Source organism: Eublepharis macularius, chromosome 4 (assembly GCF_028583425.1).
Source record: "Eublepharis macularius isolate TG4126 chromosome 4, MPM_Emac_v1.0, whole genome shotgun sequence".
In the NCBI taxonomy this organism is placed as follows: domain Eukaryota; kingdom Metazoa; phylum Chordata; class Lepidosauria; order Squamata; family Eublepharidae; genus Eublepharis; species Eublepharis macularius.
This window is the reverse complement of record NC_072793.1, coordinates 158,914,052-158,930,069: the sequence shown is the minus strand read 5'-3', so window position 1 is coordinate 158,930,069 and position 16,018 is coordinate 158,914,052. Positions and strand designations below refer to the sequence as shown.

The 16,018-nt window shown below is 46.3% G+C and overlaps 1 protein-coding gene across 2 annotated transcripts in view; it reads left to right on the top strand.

Annotated features, from left to right (window-relative positions):
• Positions 1 to 308: 308 nt before the first annotated feature.
• DDR1 (discoidin domain receptor tyrosine kinase 1) overlaps positions 309 to 16,018 on the top strand; it is a 71,165-nt gene continuing 55,455 nt past the window's right edge. For both annotated transcript variants that reach the window (XM_054977702.1, XM_054977701.1), the window contains exon 1: positions 309 to 587. The gene's annotated coding sequence lies outside the window, so the exon portion shown is untranslated. The remainder of the gene's footprint in view (positions 588 to 16,018) is intronic.

Sequence of the window (16,018 nt, the reverse complement as noted above, 5' to 3'; positions counted from 1 at the left end):
GAGGAGATTTTTGCTCGACCTCTGGAGTCCAACTTTCCCTCCGGGTACAAGACAGCCGCGTCCTCTCTGCGTGCATGCATAAGGCAGCGCCACTTACCCAGGCGAGGGGGGCCTCTCTTGGGAAAGGAGAGGGAAAACTCCGCCTGCCAACAGCTGAGCAAAAAGGCGTGAGCGGATTTCAGAGGCGGGTGGGAAGGGGGCGGACAAAACCTCGCCGGGGAAGAAAGGCAAGCAAGGCAGGAGCAAGGAAGCTGGGAGGGGGCTTCGCTTTGGCTGCCCGCCCACTGGCAGCCGAGCCTCCGCCCCGCCGGCGTGCGTGTCGAGAGGAGCGGGCGAGCTATGCAAATGCTGGATGAGATCAGCGCGGAGCAACTGGCGCTGCAACTTCGGCGCGGCGCTCTCGCTCGCCAGTTCCCAGCCGGAGAGGCGCGGGGCTCGCCTCTGGCTCGCTGACCGGCGCAACTGGGTCTGTCCCGCGGGATCTACCACGCCGGGTGGATTACTGCCTTTCGGAGTTTACGGCTTTCCTCGTTTCCCCGCAGGTGGATTTATCGCCGTTTCGTTGGGAGAGGAGAATCTGGGAAAAGGTAATCGCAACCTCCTTTATTTTTGTTTCTTTGCAACCTTGAGACGGGGTGCAAAAGTGTCCGATGCGGTGGCTGCAGCTCCGGAGGCGAAAGAAGCGCAAACGAAACGGGGCTTGCCCGTGCCCGACCGCACTTTGCGTTCAAGCCGCAATTCACCTGCTGCCAGCCTGAACGTGCCCAGCCGTGGATTTATGGGCTGCCCTCTGGATTGAAATCCTCTGTTTTTAAAGTAAGGGGCGAATCGGGGTTTCATTTGAAGGGGCCGAGTTCGGCCACAGAATCTTCTTCGAGGCAAGTTTAGCCTGGGGATGAAGAGCGTGCTTCTGAGCATGGGCAGAGCGCCTCTGAATCGCAAGCCGTGTTACGTATTACAAAGGGAAAGAAAGGCCTTTCGTGTGGCAGGTGGCAGGCGGAGTCGCAGCTGGTCTCCGGGAAGTCCCAGCGTGTGAACGCGGCAAAAGGCACACGTGTGAAATAGTTTCTGCGTTTGGCGGATTTTGTTCTGTGTTTCTTTTTCTTTTTGCACGGCTTTACTTTGTTATAAGGTTAATTTATTTGTGCTTTAAAAAAAGAGTAGCAGAAGTGTTGCAGATAGATAGATATATGTATATATGCAATAAATAAATAAATACAGACTGCATACTCATTCTTACATGGCAAAATATACAGGTTTTGTCACGTCTGAAGCATCTGTAGATAATAACAGCTAACACCCCCCCCCCCACTCCCCCAAGTTATTTGGCCCCATCGGCCCCTCTCAGCATTGAAGAAAACGCTGGTCTAAGTTTCCCACAATGCAAACCTTATAAAAGTGAGATCAGATTTCACCTTTTGTTTGACTTTTCTTATTCGGATTTCGGCTGTGAGGTTTTACAGGCAGGAGCACGCCAACCCAGCATGTGCGAAGTTCCCCTTCGGTCCCCATTTCTCATTGGTGACGCCAGCTGTTTCCCAGAGGCAGGTGGGGATATGAGCGCTTGTGTTTCCTCCTTATGTGCAGAGAATGCATTATAACATTCCCACTAATGCACAGCGGAGGAAGAAACTGTGTTCCGTAGGCTGAAAGTCTAATAAATGCAATATTAATAACAGTGACGAATAACCCATCAGTGTGTTTAGAGAGAAAGCCCCGGTCACCATATACTTTCTTTAAAAAAAAAAAAGCATTGCTTTTAACATAATGCCTGGGAAACCATACTGTATCAATACTAGCCTGCAGCATAGGGTTATTATTACTGAGATAATGTATGTGAGGCACTTAGGAAAAGCTCTCTATGTACATGTTATATAATGATTATTGCCATTATTATTTATTGGACATAATGAATGCAATGCATGAGATCATAATGCGGATCTGTTACCCTTAGGTTCTTATTAACCAACAGTGTTCTTAAGAAAATCAGAATGAGGTTTAGAGTGTCAAGTGTATAATTGGGGAGACCTGAGTTCAAATCTCTGCTCAGCAGTAAATGCTCACTAAATGACCTTGGGCCAGACTCAGCCTAACCAACCTTCCAGCATTATCGTGAGTATAAAAAGGATAGGAGAACTCTGGATCAGACGCTTGGAGAGGAGGTCTAATAAAAATGAGACAGAAGGGGGCAATGAGAATACCTGCTTATGGTTACAGTTGGGGTTCTAATTGTTCTTCAGAATTGTGAGTTTTCCCAAGTGAATTTCTGCAGAGTTTACGAAGTGTGTGTGATGCAGGCCGCTTTAAATGGAGCACCTGCTCTGTACCGTCTATCTTTATTGACTGATTGATTGATTTTTTAAGAAAAAAATTGCATCCCACTGTATCCCATTGAATCAGAGCAGCTTCCAGTTTTTCTAAAGGCAAACCCCAAAGGGGCCTGTCTAAATTATTAAATAGTTTCTAGTATAAAAGAGACCAAATAATTTTTTAAAAAACAACACTGTAAAATCTATTGAAAGTAAAAAAAAAACCACACACACACACAAGCAGGCATTAAAAGGGCTGTATTTTTCTGCAGGCAGACTTCATTATACCTTTTCTATCAATCATTTATTGTTATGATTATTATTATTGATGATGATAATGACCATCATCATGGCAAGCAAAATGTGAGAGTGTGAGCTGAGAGAGGGTTTCTGTGTTGTGAAGATCTGGGTCTCTGGTTTCAGAGACTGTTGTTCCTCCTGCAGGGCCAGTGGGGGCTTGACTTCTTAGGAAGCAACTACAGGAGATGGCAGGAGAGTTTTTATTTATTGGTTTTCTGCATTTATACCCCACCCTGCTTCCTACTGGGGACCAAAAGCAGCACACCTTGCTCTCCTCTCCTCCATTTTATCCTCACAACCAGCCTGTGAGGTAACTTAGGCTGAGAGAGAGCAACTGGGCCAAGGCCGCCCAGCAAGCTTCCCTGGCCAAGTGAGAATTCGAACCTGGGTCTCCCAGGTTCTAGTCTGGCCACTACCTCCTCCTGGGTCTACTTCTGCTTCTTTTAAGAATCTCGCTGGGGGAAGATAAAAAAAGAGCATCAGGATAGAGTTATGGAGTATGTGTGGGTGTGGGTGGGTGAGGGGTTTAACCTTTTCCTCTGCACCGTGGTATAGTGGCCAGGGTGTGCGACTAGGTCTGGGAGACACAGGTTCCAATTCCCACACTGCCGTGGAAGTTTGCTGAGTGACAGGCCAGCCAGTCACACTGTCTCTCAGCCTAGCTGACCTCATGGGGTTCTTGTTTTGATGATAAAATGGAGGAGAAGAGAATGAAGTTGTCAGTCACTTGGGATTCCCGTTGAGGAGAAAGGTGGAGAAATCAGGGACGAGTCACACAGATCAAAAGGCCCCGTGGCTTGAAGGGACTCAAAGGGGTGTAACTCTGCTTAGGATGGCCCTGCAAGTCTCCCTCCAGCCCTGGGATGTCTGCCCCATGGGGGTGGGTGGGAAATATTAGAGATGCTTCTATAGTTTCTCCCGTGTGGAACAAACAGCAGCTTCTGGAGCGGGGTTTGTGAGGGGAATGAGATCTAGAAAATGGCACAGGGGATGGCTTACCCCCTCGCCCTAGGACCAATTTGAAGCTGATCCTTCTGCGGTGTTTAGTGTTTATTTTAAAAAAAAAACCCTTAAGAGAACGTAATCACAGAGCGCCCCGAGGTCAGGTTTTGTCCTCACCAGAACTTTGCCCCCAAGGGAAATGCTTTATTTTTCTGTACAGGAGTGCACAACAAACACCTGTTTCTATAAGGAGAAAAGGGTGCATGTACAGAATATCAACAGAGTGGGAACTGAAACTGTGAGTTCCCTTCCCTTGGCCACCCTAGTGACCCCAGCCATTGAGAATGAAGCCTGGTACGGTCTGCTCTAGCCCTGCCTCTTCTTCTAGATGGGCGCATCCTGGGATCTCTTTCTCCAGTGTGCTAAAGCAAGGATAAGCAATTCCCAGCATGTGGGCCAGATAGTAACATGCTCCACTATTTTGCTCAGCACTCAAGGCTGGTTGTCTGCATAAGGTACCAAGGTGAGCCCCTGCAGCACGGGCAGAGGCTACTGTGGCCCAGCTTGCTCTCTGCATACCTGGAAACAAATACTAACAAAAACTACATTGTTTTTCCACTACCACCTGCCCCTTTGTTTGCTGACTCACCAACATCTTCACAGGTAGGAATTTGGGGGCGGGGGTAGCACTCTGACCAAAAAAGGTTGCCAGCCCTTGTGGTAGAGTATAACACAACCAGGAGAACCAGTTTGTTTTCAGACATTCACAGAGCTGAGAAGCTAAGCTTGTAAAAGGTCACACAAACACTGTGAGCTTTTTGAACACTGCATTGAGGCAGACCTGGTTTTTTTTTGTCAAGTTTGCTTTTGTCAAGCAACTGCATTCATTCCCTGCTCTCTGACAAGCGTACCTGTCTGTTTCCACAGCAAATGTGTATATAGACAACATGAGGGTAGGGAGTGAGATTTCACATTGCATTTTTTCAGTATCTAGATCATTCAGACAGAGGCTGTGCATGATATGTAAGTACATTGGCTGTGTTTAGAAAATCCACTGTGCACAGGTCAGGGGCCAGTGTGTGCAGTCTTGTTTCTCCATCAGAGCTATCCCAAAAGCTTTCTGCACCTTAGGTGGGCCAGTCCCAGTGCCCCTGCTCTCTGTCCTGCCCCAAGCTATCAACTGTCTCATGATTCACTTACTGCCATTAATGCAGGAGAAAGTGGGAGGAATTGCATTGGAACCCAGAAGCTGATGCTTCTAGGCAATGCTCTAGGAATCTTTGAAATAACTAATGTAAAGACCATAGAGATTTTGGAAGTTCCTAGAGTGTTGCCTAGGTGGCCAGCCAGCTAGTGGGGATGGGGAACATAGCCCCCCTCCCTCCGGCATCCTAGGCAATAGTTTAGGGCTGTCTAGTGGGTGGATGGCCCTGTCCTCAATGCACTTGTTTGCATACATGGTTTTTAGCACATATACACATTCCATTTTAAATATGATGTGTACTTGTAGACGATGGGCACTCCTTAAGAAGGTAATATATGTAGTTCTAAGTCCCTGACCAAAGTAAGATTGCAATCCGGATTTTGTAATTTAAGCACAGGTACAGGTTTCCTGCCCTGAGGATCTTACTTTCTACTGTTCTGTAGTCAGGAAGAGTGGCCAACCAACCATTTTGCTTGGTGCCCAGGGCCATATCTCCACCCAAGCAACCAAGGCACAGGCAGAATGGCTGAGGCCAGCTGTGCAGGAGAAGGCAACAAGAATGGCTTGTGCCTGTCATCATCTCCTAGACCTGCAAAGCCACCAGCCAAGTCCAAGGCTGAGTCCAGTCCCTGAGATACTGGCAGCACCGCTGGGGTTTGGCTTGCTCCAAACATGTCTGGCCAAGTACAAGTCCTCCCCCTTCACACTCCAAAATCTTCACACTTTTTTCAGCATTTGGGCTAAAAACGTGGCCTGCCTTTGCTCTAGCAGCCTCTTCAGTGGAGGCCTGTAGGGAGGTATGGTGAAATTGACTGAGGCAATGTAAAGGAACTAGGCAGAATGAGATTTACAGTGCTCTGCTGAGATAATATAACCCCTCTCTACCCCCTCTCAGGGAGCAATCCTGAGCAGGTCTGCTCAGAAGTAAGTAACATTTTATTCAATGGGGATTCCTCCCAGAAGAGTGTTGTTAAGATGGCAGCCTTAGTCTGCTACTTTACTCAAAACCAGGGCTTTTTTTCTGGGGAAAGAGGTGGTAGAACTCAGTGGGTTGCCCTCAAAGAAAATGGTCACATGGCTGGTGGCCCCACCCCCTGATCTCCAGATCTCCTCTCTGGAGATCAGGGGGCGGGGCCACCAGCCATGTGACCATTTTCAAGAGGTTCCAGAACTCCGTTCCCCCTGAAAAAAAGCCCTGCTCACAACGATTGGGCAGGACTCAGGTAAAAATCCAGTGCTGTGTGCATTGCAGTTAGGATGCCAGTCGCCTGCTTGTAATGGGAGGGCTCTCATCTTGCCCGCTGGAGAAGTGGGGAAACGGCCTGGGGCCAGAAATGATGTCCATGGTGTTTTCTGTGATGTCCTGGGTGTCACCTGATGCATTGATGTCACATCCTGGTTTTCGGGCAGATGTGATCTCATGCATTGGCGGATGTCATTTCAGCCCATCGCCCTGTCCTGAAATCTTCTGGCCAGCAATCTGGCTTCCCTAACTCCAGAACTCATCTCATCCTAAAAATCTCAGCTTTCTTTAAAAAAATTTAAAGGAGCAAGTTTCTAGTTCTTTTAGCTGCAAACGCAGGCTCATAAGTGCAGGTCAAGTGGCATAGCTCTTTGCAACAGCAAAAGCTAAATTAATTATAATGATGTCAGTGTATGAAAGCTGAAAATTTAGGGAAGGGGTCTAGAATGCTCTGAAGGGAACCAGGCGCCAATACTCCCCCATACCTTCAGTGTCAGCTAGCGCATTCAATGGATTTTTAACAATATCTGCATCAGCCTTGAAGGATAAGAAAAGTGTTTCCAGAGATTGCCTACCTCTGGCTGCCAGATGCTGGGGTTTAGTAGATAGGGAGGGTATCTTCCTTGTACACTGTCTGTGAACTCCTCTGAGGCATCTGACTGGCTGTTGTCAGTGCAGAAGGTGCTGAGATAGATGTTAGCTTGACCCATATTTTGTGCTCCAGGTAGAAAGCAAGGCTTCGGTAGGAAGGAGGATTTGTCCTGAGTTCTTCAAGTGTATCCCTACAGATGATAATAGCATGCAGCCTCATCATAATACAATGACAGTAAAGCTACACATGAAAATGGTCTTCTTTCCCTTAGGTCTCGTGTAGGCCTCCCAGAGCAGTATCTTTATGCTGATTTACCCCCCTGGCCATCATAATCTAGAGATGCTCTGTGGTAGCAACAGCCTCCAGAAGGAACAGGTAATCTTGGCCTGTGGCCTCTCCATATCAGGTGGGGGGAATCACAAGGAACATTACTGGACACTACTGTGGCAGTAGAAAGTCAGGTTGTGGAGACTGTTTACATAGCCCTCTGCTTATGACAAAAACAATGTGTAATGTTGATAACAGGCCTGGAGAAAAATGTCCTGTCCCTTTAATAGAGGTTTTAATGGGATTTTGTTTAGCAGGCAGTGTTCTTGCCTCTTGAAAAGTTTCAGCTACCTATTTCCACACATTAAGCCTCTATTAAATTTCTCCAGGCCAACTCTTGATTTCTCCAGGTGACAACTCTTAACAACATGTCACCCCAACTACAGAAAGGTTAATTGGAAGCTATTGGGCAGGGATGTGACAGTTTTGCTTGTGCTATCTTGTAAAATGCTACACAATAAAGAGATCTTAGATCTATTTAGGGACCAAACAGATATCATAGCTAAGTGTTGTCATGTGATATTATTGTACAGAATTGCCAGAAACTCTATGGCTTTACCACAGCAATTCCTAGAGCTATATAGTATCACTTCTGGGTTTTCAGTGCACATATGATGCTCAGCAACCCCATGTTCCCACCCCTCAAGCTCCCACTGGTTTCCAAGACATGGCCTGGCAACCCTAGTGCTATGTCTTCTGCCTCTCTTTACATATGTGCTGAGATGTGCAACGAGATAATGGGGCAGTAATGAAGATAATTTAACCTTTGGCTTGTTCCTCATTATGATACAGAGACAGGACAAGAAGCGCAAGCCAAGTACCAGAAGATGGCCGTTTTCACACTGCTTACCGACCATGGAACATAGTGCTGAGCTTCCAGAACGATAGCGTCTTCCTGCCGTTCTCGCCCAAAATCGCACCAGGAGGACGCTGCCATTCTGGGAGCTTGGCGCGATGTTCCGTGGCTGGTAAGCAGTGTGAAAACGGCCATCTTCTGGTGCTTGGCTTGCGCTTCTTGTCCTGTCTCTTTTGGTCTGTTGCCCATGGACCTGCTTGTGACTTTCTAATGAGGGCTCCCCCTCTTTCTGTCACTTGACCTTGATAGCCTGTTACATGCTCAGTGAGTAAGTCTACTGCCCTAGCAGACCTTTTCTTAGCCTGTTTGCTGCTTCATAGCTTGTTGTTTGAATACCTCTGCAGTTCTGAACTGTAGTAGCAGATTGGCCTGATACAAAGACTGGACTTCTGTACCTCTTACAGAGATGCAGCGGATTCAGTAGGTGTTTTTCTTTTCTAATAACCCCTAAGTGATAAGCTGTGTTTGTTGACATTCCCTTGTCTACAGAAGTGATAACAAGTCCAGGAATTCTGTGATCCTCCAGTGCATGTGTTTATACTCTGAATGAGATGAGAGCCAGTTTGGTGTAGTGGTTAAGACAAGCAGTGGGACACTAATCTGAGAACTGGGTTTGATTCCTCACTCCTCTACTTGAAGCCAGCTGGGTGACCTTGAGTCAGTCACAGTCACAGCTCTTCCAAGAGCTCTCTCAGCCCCACCCACCTCACAAGGTGATTGTTGTGGGGATAATAATAACATACATTGTAAACCGCTCTGAGCGGGTGTTAAGTTGTCCTGAAGGGTGGTATATAAATCGAATGTTGTTTTTATTATTATTTTCATGCGCACAGCTCTGTACAATGCTCTGTAACTTTTGTCACATGTTGTTGATTAGTATATGTGTCTGCCTTGCACTTTGCCATTTTTTGCCAGCCTTAAAAGAGAACAGTTCTTTGTCTCAAAGCCCAATGGGAATTCACCATGAATTGCCATCTTTATTTCTGGCAGGATTGCTGTGTTTTTAGCAGGCAGGAATTCAGCTTCCCTCTCTCGCATTTCCATCCCAGGAAATACTGTACCCAGGGCTTTTTTTCTGGGAAAAGCGGTGGTGGAACTCAGTGGGTTGCCCTCGAGGAAAGGTCACATGGCTGGTGGCCCCACCCCCTGATCTCCAGGCAGAGGGGAGTTTTGAGGGCAATCTCAACTCCCCTCTGTCGGGAGATCAGGGGGCGGGGCCACCAGCCATGTGACCATTTTCAAGAGGTTCCGGAACTCCGTTCCCCCGCGTTCCAGCTGAAAAAAAGCCCTGACTGTACCTGCTGTCTATTCCCATTATGAGCACATTTCACAGTTTTAATCTGAGTGCAAAACACAGAGTTAAAAGCAACTTTGAAGTACTGTAGAAAATTACAGTGATTGTAATCCATGATTATATGTTTGTTTTGGATTTTTATTTTGCCTAACCCACAAAATTCCAGTTATAATGAAGGAAACAAATTTAAGATTTGTTAGGTTTTTAAACTTCCCCTGATGATTTTCACCATAGTCCCTTTTCCACTCTGATTGACCCATCAGTTCAGTTAAAAATAAAAACCTTACAGCATTTCTGGAAAATCCTTACACTTGTCATGTTTCGAGAGAAAGAAAAATATAGCTGATGTAGTGTGGTGGTGTGTCAGACGAGGACTGGGAAGCCCAGGGTTCAAGATCCTATTTTATCACAAGGCCTCGTTTTCTGTTTACCTCATGGTAGAACAACACGTGCTGCCTTGAGTTCCTTGAAGGAAAAACGAGATTAAAACCTAATCAGTAGTCCCAGAATCAAACAGGTACTCGCCTGAACAATAGGTTTGAAAGCACTCCGGCCTATCTGAGAAATGGCAGTGGGACGAAAAGAAGGAACATTTCAGTTTACTAGGCTTTCAAGGTCAAAACCACAGCACAGGGCTTTATCCATTAGATTATTTCCTTCTCTGTTTTTCACTCTAGTTAAATTTTCCTTTCCTCTGTTTTTTTTCGGGCTTTCTTCCTCCTCATGCTTTAATTGTAGCCTAGTAGAGCTCAGCTCGCCCTGGAGCTTTCCAGCTAGTTCTCAGCTCTGAACCGGTAATAAAATTCCCTCATCTTGAAACTGCTACGAATGAAGTGGTAGAGTCCTGAAGTCATAGAAGCGAATGTACCACTTCAGAATGCATCTAGAGGATACATTTTTAAAAAATGTTCTCATAGGCTGGGGGGAAAAACTCTCCTCCCTGAAAGCTCGTGGAGGAGGGAGAGAGGTTCTAGTGTAGCCTCGAAAACTACTAATTTTTATACTTAACAGGATGTATTTTTTTAAATGTAGGGGTCCATTCAAAAATGATACCCTACCACAGCTGCAGGCTGAAGGGATACAGTCCATTCTACACTCTTTGGACTCTACCATTGCATTCTGTAGCAATGCATAGTCCCAACATTATACGCAGAGCCCAGGGGGTGGACATTTCTTTCATCTTGAGCCTGTGCCTGCTTATTTGGGAGACCTGCAGAGTTCAAGGGGGCTGACCTCCCAGTGAGCATGCATAAGATTTCAGCCCCTGAGGCCTGGGGTCCTGAGCATTTCTCCCTTTAGAAAATAGCAACAGAGCATTTCCTCTTTCTTTGGCTTGTTTTCTCTTCCCTCTGAAACTGTTGCTGCTATGGACGTGGTGCTTTGTTTGGGTTTTTTAAAAACACATAAAAGCTCCATCACAGCAAATCTTTTAGCTTGGACATAGTATTGGGGGCCATGAACTCTTCTGCAAGAATTACTAGTTTGGCCGTAAGAAAGTCCATAATGTGTTAGCTATTTTATCTGTTTGAGGATTTGCCTTCTTTTCTCTTTAGCGGACCTGATTCTCCCATGTATGGCTGAGGCTGAAACCAAGTCCTGAGCCCATTGACCTTGAGGCTGATGATTGACAGTGTGTCTTCCAGAGCCCCTTCCCTGCAGGGTATTGTTGGCCCTTTGTTAATGGGCCCCAGGGCTTGCTGCTCTTCTATCTCATCAAGTGCATTAGAACCCAGTTCTCCTAGACTGTTTGTATTGTGCCGTATCCTGCCTTCTCTTAGCGACAGTGTAGGACATTTGCCCAAGGCTACCCAGTGTATCTGACCCTCCTTGGATCCCTCTATAGAAAGTCTGTGAAGTGATGATAGCCATAAAGGGCTGGTCTTCAACAATCCCTTGTTGAGAGTTCAGGGGAGACGGATGGGCAACAGTCAGCAGGCATCTAACATCTGGTATTGTCAACAGGTGTGCCCTGTCCCTTTAATAGAGGCTTAGAGCGGGACCACAAGTGACGCCTGACACAGGTTGGACACTAGTTAGCTTCCCTCAAGTTTTGATGGGAAATGTAGGCATCCTGGTCTTGCAGCTTGACTCTCTGACTGCTGTCCAATGGACTTTTCAACTGTCACTTGTCCAACATTCCGCCAAGCTGCCTACATTTCCCATCAAAACTTGAGGGAAGCTGGCAAGTGTCCAACCTGGGTCAGGCGTCACTTGTGGTCCCGCTCTGAGTGTATGGAATGGGGCAGTTGAAGGGTTTCACAGTATGGAGGTCAATAACATTTCATTAAGCCTCTATTTAAATCAAAACAAAGCCCGAATTCTCCTTAGAAATTAAAATGACAAACTGAGGCGATCGTACTTGCATCACACAAGACTCACTGGAGAAGACAATAATGCTAGGAAAGGGAGTAGGAAAAGAGGAAGACCCAAAATGAGACGGCTAAACTTAGTAAAAGAAATCATGACCTCCCATTTGCCAGATCTCAGCGAGGCTGCTAATGATAGGATGTTTGGGAGGTCGTTAATTCAGCTTGACGGCGCATAACATGTGCAAGCCTCTAGTAAATGGATGGGACAGTTTTCTCTAGGCAGTTGGCAACTTTATTAGCATCCTCCTCCCAAATCTTTTCTAAAGAAGTGCATAGATTATCAGTTCCACAATTTTCCATTCTTGTTTCATTCATTACATTTATAATGAAGGCTTCCTCCAAGGAGCGTGGGATGTAGTACATGATGTTTCTCTGCCCATCTTTAAAACATCCCTGTGAGATAGATTAGTATTCCAGGAGCATTGCCATACAGGGAAATGATCATGCCCAAATTAGCCCATGGTTTTCCTTGTCTGGAAAATGGAAATAACAACAGTGCTGCATACATGCTGTGCTTAATGGCAAGGCAGAACTACTTCCATGGGAGGAGGGGGGCATGCATTGGTGCAAGAAGCAGACATTCCCAATCCCATTTTGTTCCTGGACCCCTTTTGCACTCACAGTTTAAAGCACCATTTTTGAGCAGTCGCAGTGGCTTTGGTTTGGCACCGATCCTTTCACACTTCCCAGCAGTTTTGATTTGGCCTCTTGTGATTCCTTTCAGACCTGCCTCGAAGCCTCTGTTCAGTTTTGAGCTTTTGGGGTATTGCAGTGCACGTCACTTTTTTTAAAAAAACTTTGAGCATGCATAGTAACGTTTCTACATCTTCTACTGAGAAGCCTCCCATGCCCACCCTTCAACAGCACCGCCCATCTCACTCTTCCGAAGGAGTAAGGCAGGACTTCAGTTTGCATGGCACATTTTAAAAAAAACTCTGAGCATATGTAGTAACGTTCCTGTGTTACTACATCTTTTGACAGACAAGCCTCCTCCCATGCCACCCCTTCAATCACCTACCTCCACCCCACTCTTCCCGGGGTAAGGCAAGACTTGCCTCCCCAGGGGTAAGGCATGGTTGAGGGGGGAGCAGATTCATACAGCTCTGGCTCAGCTGAGATGCGCTGAGCTGGGGCTTGGCTGGGACAGCCACTCTCCTGCTCCGCAGCCGGGCTGTGGAACATGAGAGCCGCCTCGTCCGAGCCCCGGCTCGCTACACTATCTTGTCTGAGCCCCAGCTCAGCTGAGCACACAGTGAGCCAGGGCTCGGACAAGGCGGCTCTCGTGCTCCACAGCCTGGCTGCGGACCAGGAGAGCGGGCGCCCCAGCCAAGCCCCGGCTCGCTGCGTGCTCAGCTGAGCACACAGTGAGCCAGGGCTCGGATGAGGCAGCTCAGACAAGGCAGCTCTCATGCTCCACAGCCTGGCTGTGGCACACGAGAGCGGCTGTCCCAGCCAAGCCTCGGCTTGGTGCGTCTCAGCTGAGCCAGGGGTGGGTATGAGTCTGCTCCCTCGCATCATGCCTTACTCCTGGGGAGGCAAGTCCTGCCTTACACCAGGAAGAGTGGAGTGGGTGTGGGTGGTTGAAGGGGCGGCATGAGGGGAGGCTCGTCTGTCAGAAGATAGTAACGCAGGAACGTTACTACATATGCTCAGAGTTAAAAAAAAACATGCTGTGCAAATTCAAGTCCTGCCTTACCACAAAAATGGGGTGGGAGTGGGTGATTGTCAGGAGGGCTGCAGAGCGGCCAAAAAAAATGGTGGAAAAAGAGTTCAGAGAGCTGAGTTTGGTGGGTGTGGTTAATTCCACACAAACCAATCAGCTCCCAGGGAAAAGGAGGGGGGAAGTGCTGAAAAACGTTCACATTGGCATTAATCGGGTCAGCCCTGACTGGGCAGCTGATTAAAAATTAACATCAGGGTATATCCGCAGGGAGAAAAATTGGGGTAAGGGGGGGGGAAGAGTGACACAGTGTCCCATGACTAGCTTGCAAGTGTGAAACCCCTGCAAACATGTGATGCAGAACAGGTACGGACATGCTTTAAAATCCTAATGTGAAAAGTACCCTAGATATGGGATACAAAGAGATCAGTGGGATTCAGAAGCTTACTGCCTATGGACGCTGAGGTTCCGTTTAGTCACTGTGACTCCTAGTCATTGATGGAGCTATCCTCCATGAATCTGTCTAATCCGGTACCACTGAGCCATAAACCTCAACATGCAGGACAATAAGACAGTTGTACCATAGTGCCAGACTACTGAGTTTCAATACTGAGCTGGAAGCTATTCCTCGTTCTGTGTAAGAAAAGGAAGAAAGTGACATAAATAAACGGGAATAATTTTAAAAAAAAAATAGTGGCCAAGAGGCTTCAGTTGTGATCCACTAAGTCCTTGGTTCAGATTTGACCTCAAATGACTCTCAGCTTCACACCCTCAGATAACCTTTGTGGCAAACAGATAACTAAGAGGGTAATAACATTCGTTGCCAAGCTTACGGGGGTCAACTCAGATGTGGTGGTGGCAGCCATATTTGTTCATATGTTTACTTTATTCATGTAGAACACGATCCCTGACCCTTTGATATGCCAACCAAGTAATTTTTCTTCAAGCCTGAATCACTTTCATTGTTAGAGCAGGATGGGGGAAATTCAGGTGAGGGACCACAAGGTGAGGAGGGGAAAGGTTTAGCTGCCTTCACCTGGGTTCCCCTTTGATGGTAAAATTAGATATCCTTTTTAAAAAAAATATGACTGGGTCAGACATTTGAACAAACAGACATGGCCACTCCAGTCATGTCTAGGTAAGTCTGGCAATATTGTCTATGAAGTAGGTTGAACGATGAAGTGCTACAGAAATACAAAGTAGTTCTTATTATGAAGTCCATATTCAAATTCAGACAAAAAAGTGTGGGTATCTTGCTTGAGGCCAAACAGTTTATGAATGGATGAAGCTGCAGAGACTTGATGGAGAGATTTTTTTTTTTAAGTGAAAGAAAACAGGTGGGAAAGTCAGTTGGGAGGATGACTTGTTTCCTGTGGGTTTTATTTCTGAGCCTTTTTGACTGAGCGATTCCAAACTCCTGCCACTAATCCTGTCCTATCCCTGTTTGAAGCCAGACAGATTCAGAGTGAACTTCGAGGGAGTCCAAAAATGGAGCTCCAAAGCTAGATGCTGAGGCCACCTTTGCGACGGGATGGCAAGGCCGGCCTATAATTAGAAGCTGCATTGCATGGCAGTGACACCCGCCTGCTGAACTTACATTAGAGCCTCGTAATTCAGCTTGGATTTCTTTCTTTCTTTCTTTCTTTCTTTCTTTCTTTCTTTCTTTCTTTCTTTCTTTCTTTCTTTCTTTCTTTCTTTCTTTCTTTCTTTCTTTCTTTCTTTCTTTCTTTCTTTCTTTCTTTCTTTCTTTCTTCTGTCAAATAACAAAATACGATTTCATGGACAGAAATGGCAAAGCCAGGCTCAGGTATCAATAGCTGTCAACTTTCAAGAATTATCTTTGTGTGAGGGGCTCCAGAAATTTATAAAAAATACCCAGGTTTCTTTAAGAAGACTTCATATTTTGTTGACCCCTCCCAAAATAATTAGCACCATTTTTGTAGTACATCTCTAACCATGCATTCTTTATTTCTGTGGCATTTGGCTATTATAAACTACATTACCTAATAAAATTCTTGGTAGGACTCAGGGCCAAGCTACACATGACGAATGACACTTGAACGGCAAGTGGATTGAGTGGAAGGCAAGTGAACAGGGAGAAATACACTTGCTGTTCAAGTGTCATTCGTCATGTGTAGCTTGGCCCTCAGTTGTCTTTATGAGATTGGAGTTCATAATTCCAGAGGACTTTGGTGGATGACTAGAAACTAGTTCTTTGTAAACACCTTCCTGGTATGTAGGCAGGAGGTGTTAGGAGTAGCTTGGTTGTGTTTTGAGTTCACAAGTTTGCAGGGCTTGTCAAGGTGAATCAGGAACAAAAGTCAGAAAATTTGGAGTGGGGGGCTAATAGCCCCCCACTGTAATATCCTTACAGATTGCATACATTGGGGCTCTAGCTTGGTGAAGGAGATAAGCAGGGAAGCTGTTGCAGTGAACAGAATTATGCATATGAAGCTGCCTCAGTAGTTTGTCTAGATCCGTACCTGGTAGTGGCTGTCCTGGGTCTGGGGCAGGGATCCTTTAAGGAGAGCTCCCAGGGACTGAGGGCCAAGCTACACATGACGAATGACACTTGAGCAGCAAGTGTATTTCTCCCTGTTCACTTGCCCTCCACTCAATCCACTTGCAGTTCAAGTGTCATTCGTCATGTGTAGCTTGGCCCTCAATCTAGGTTCTCCTGCTTTAAATATATGTGTGTATACTCAAGAAAATGGCTAACTCTATATTCTTGAAATTGGATGCTAAACTTAGCATTTATTTGCCAGTCCGAGTAAACGATACAAATGCGTATGTATGTTGAAAGATGGTAGAATTAATTTTTGCATGTTTTTTAATTGAGTTTAAACAGTTGTGGTGGTGGGGGGGGGAGAAGTCGAGGTCAAGGGGTTCCATCTGTTTTCAAAATGAGACCCTTGCTGGTAT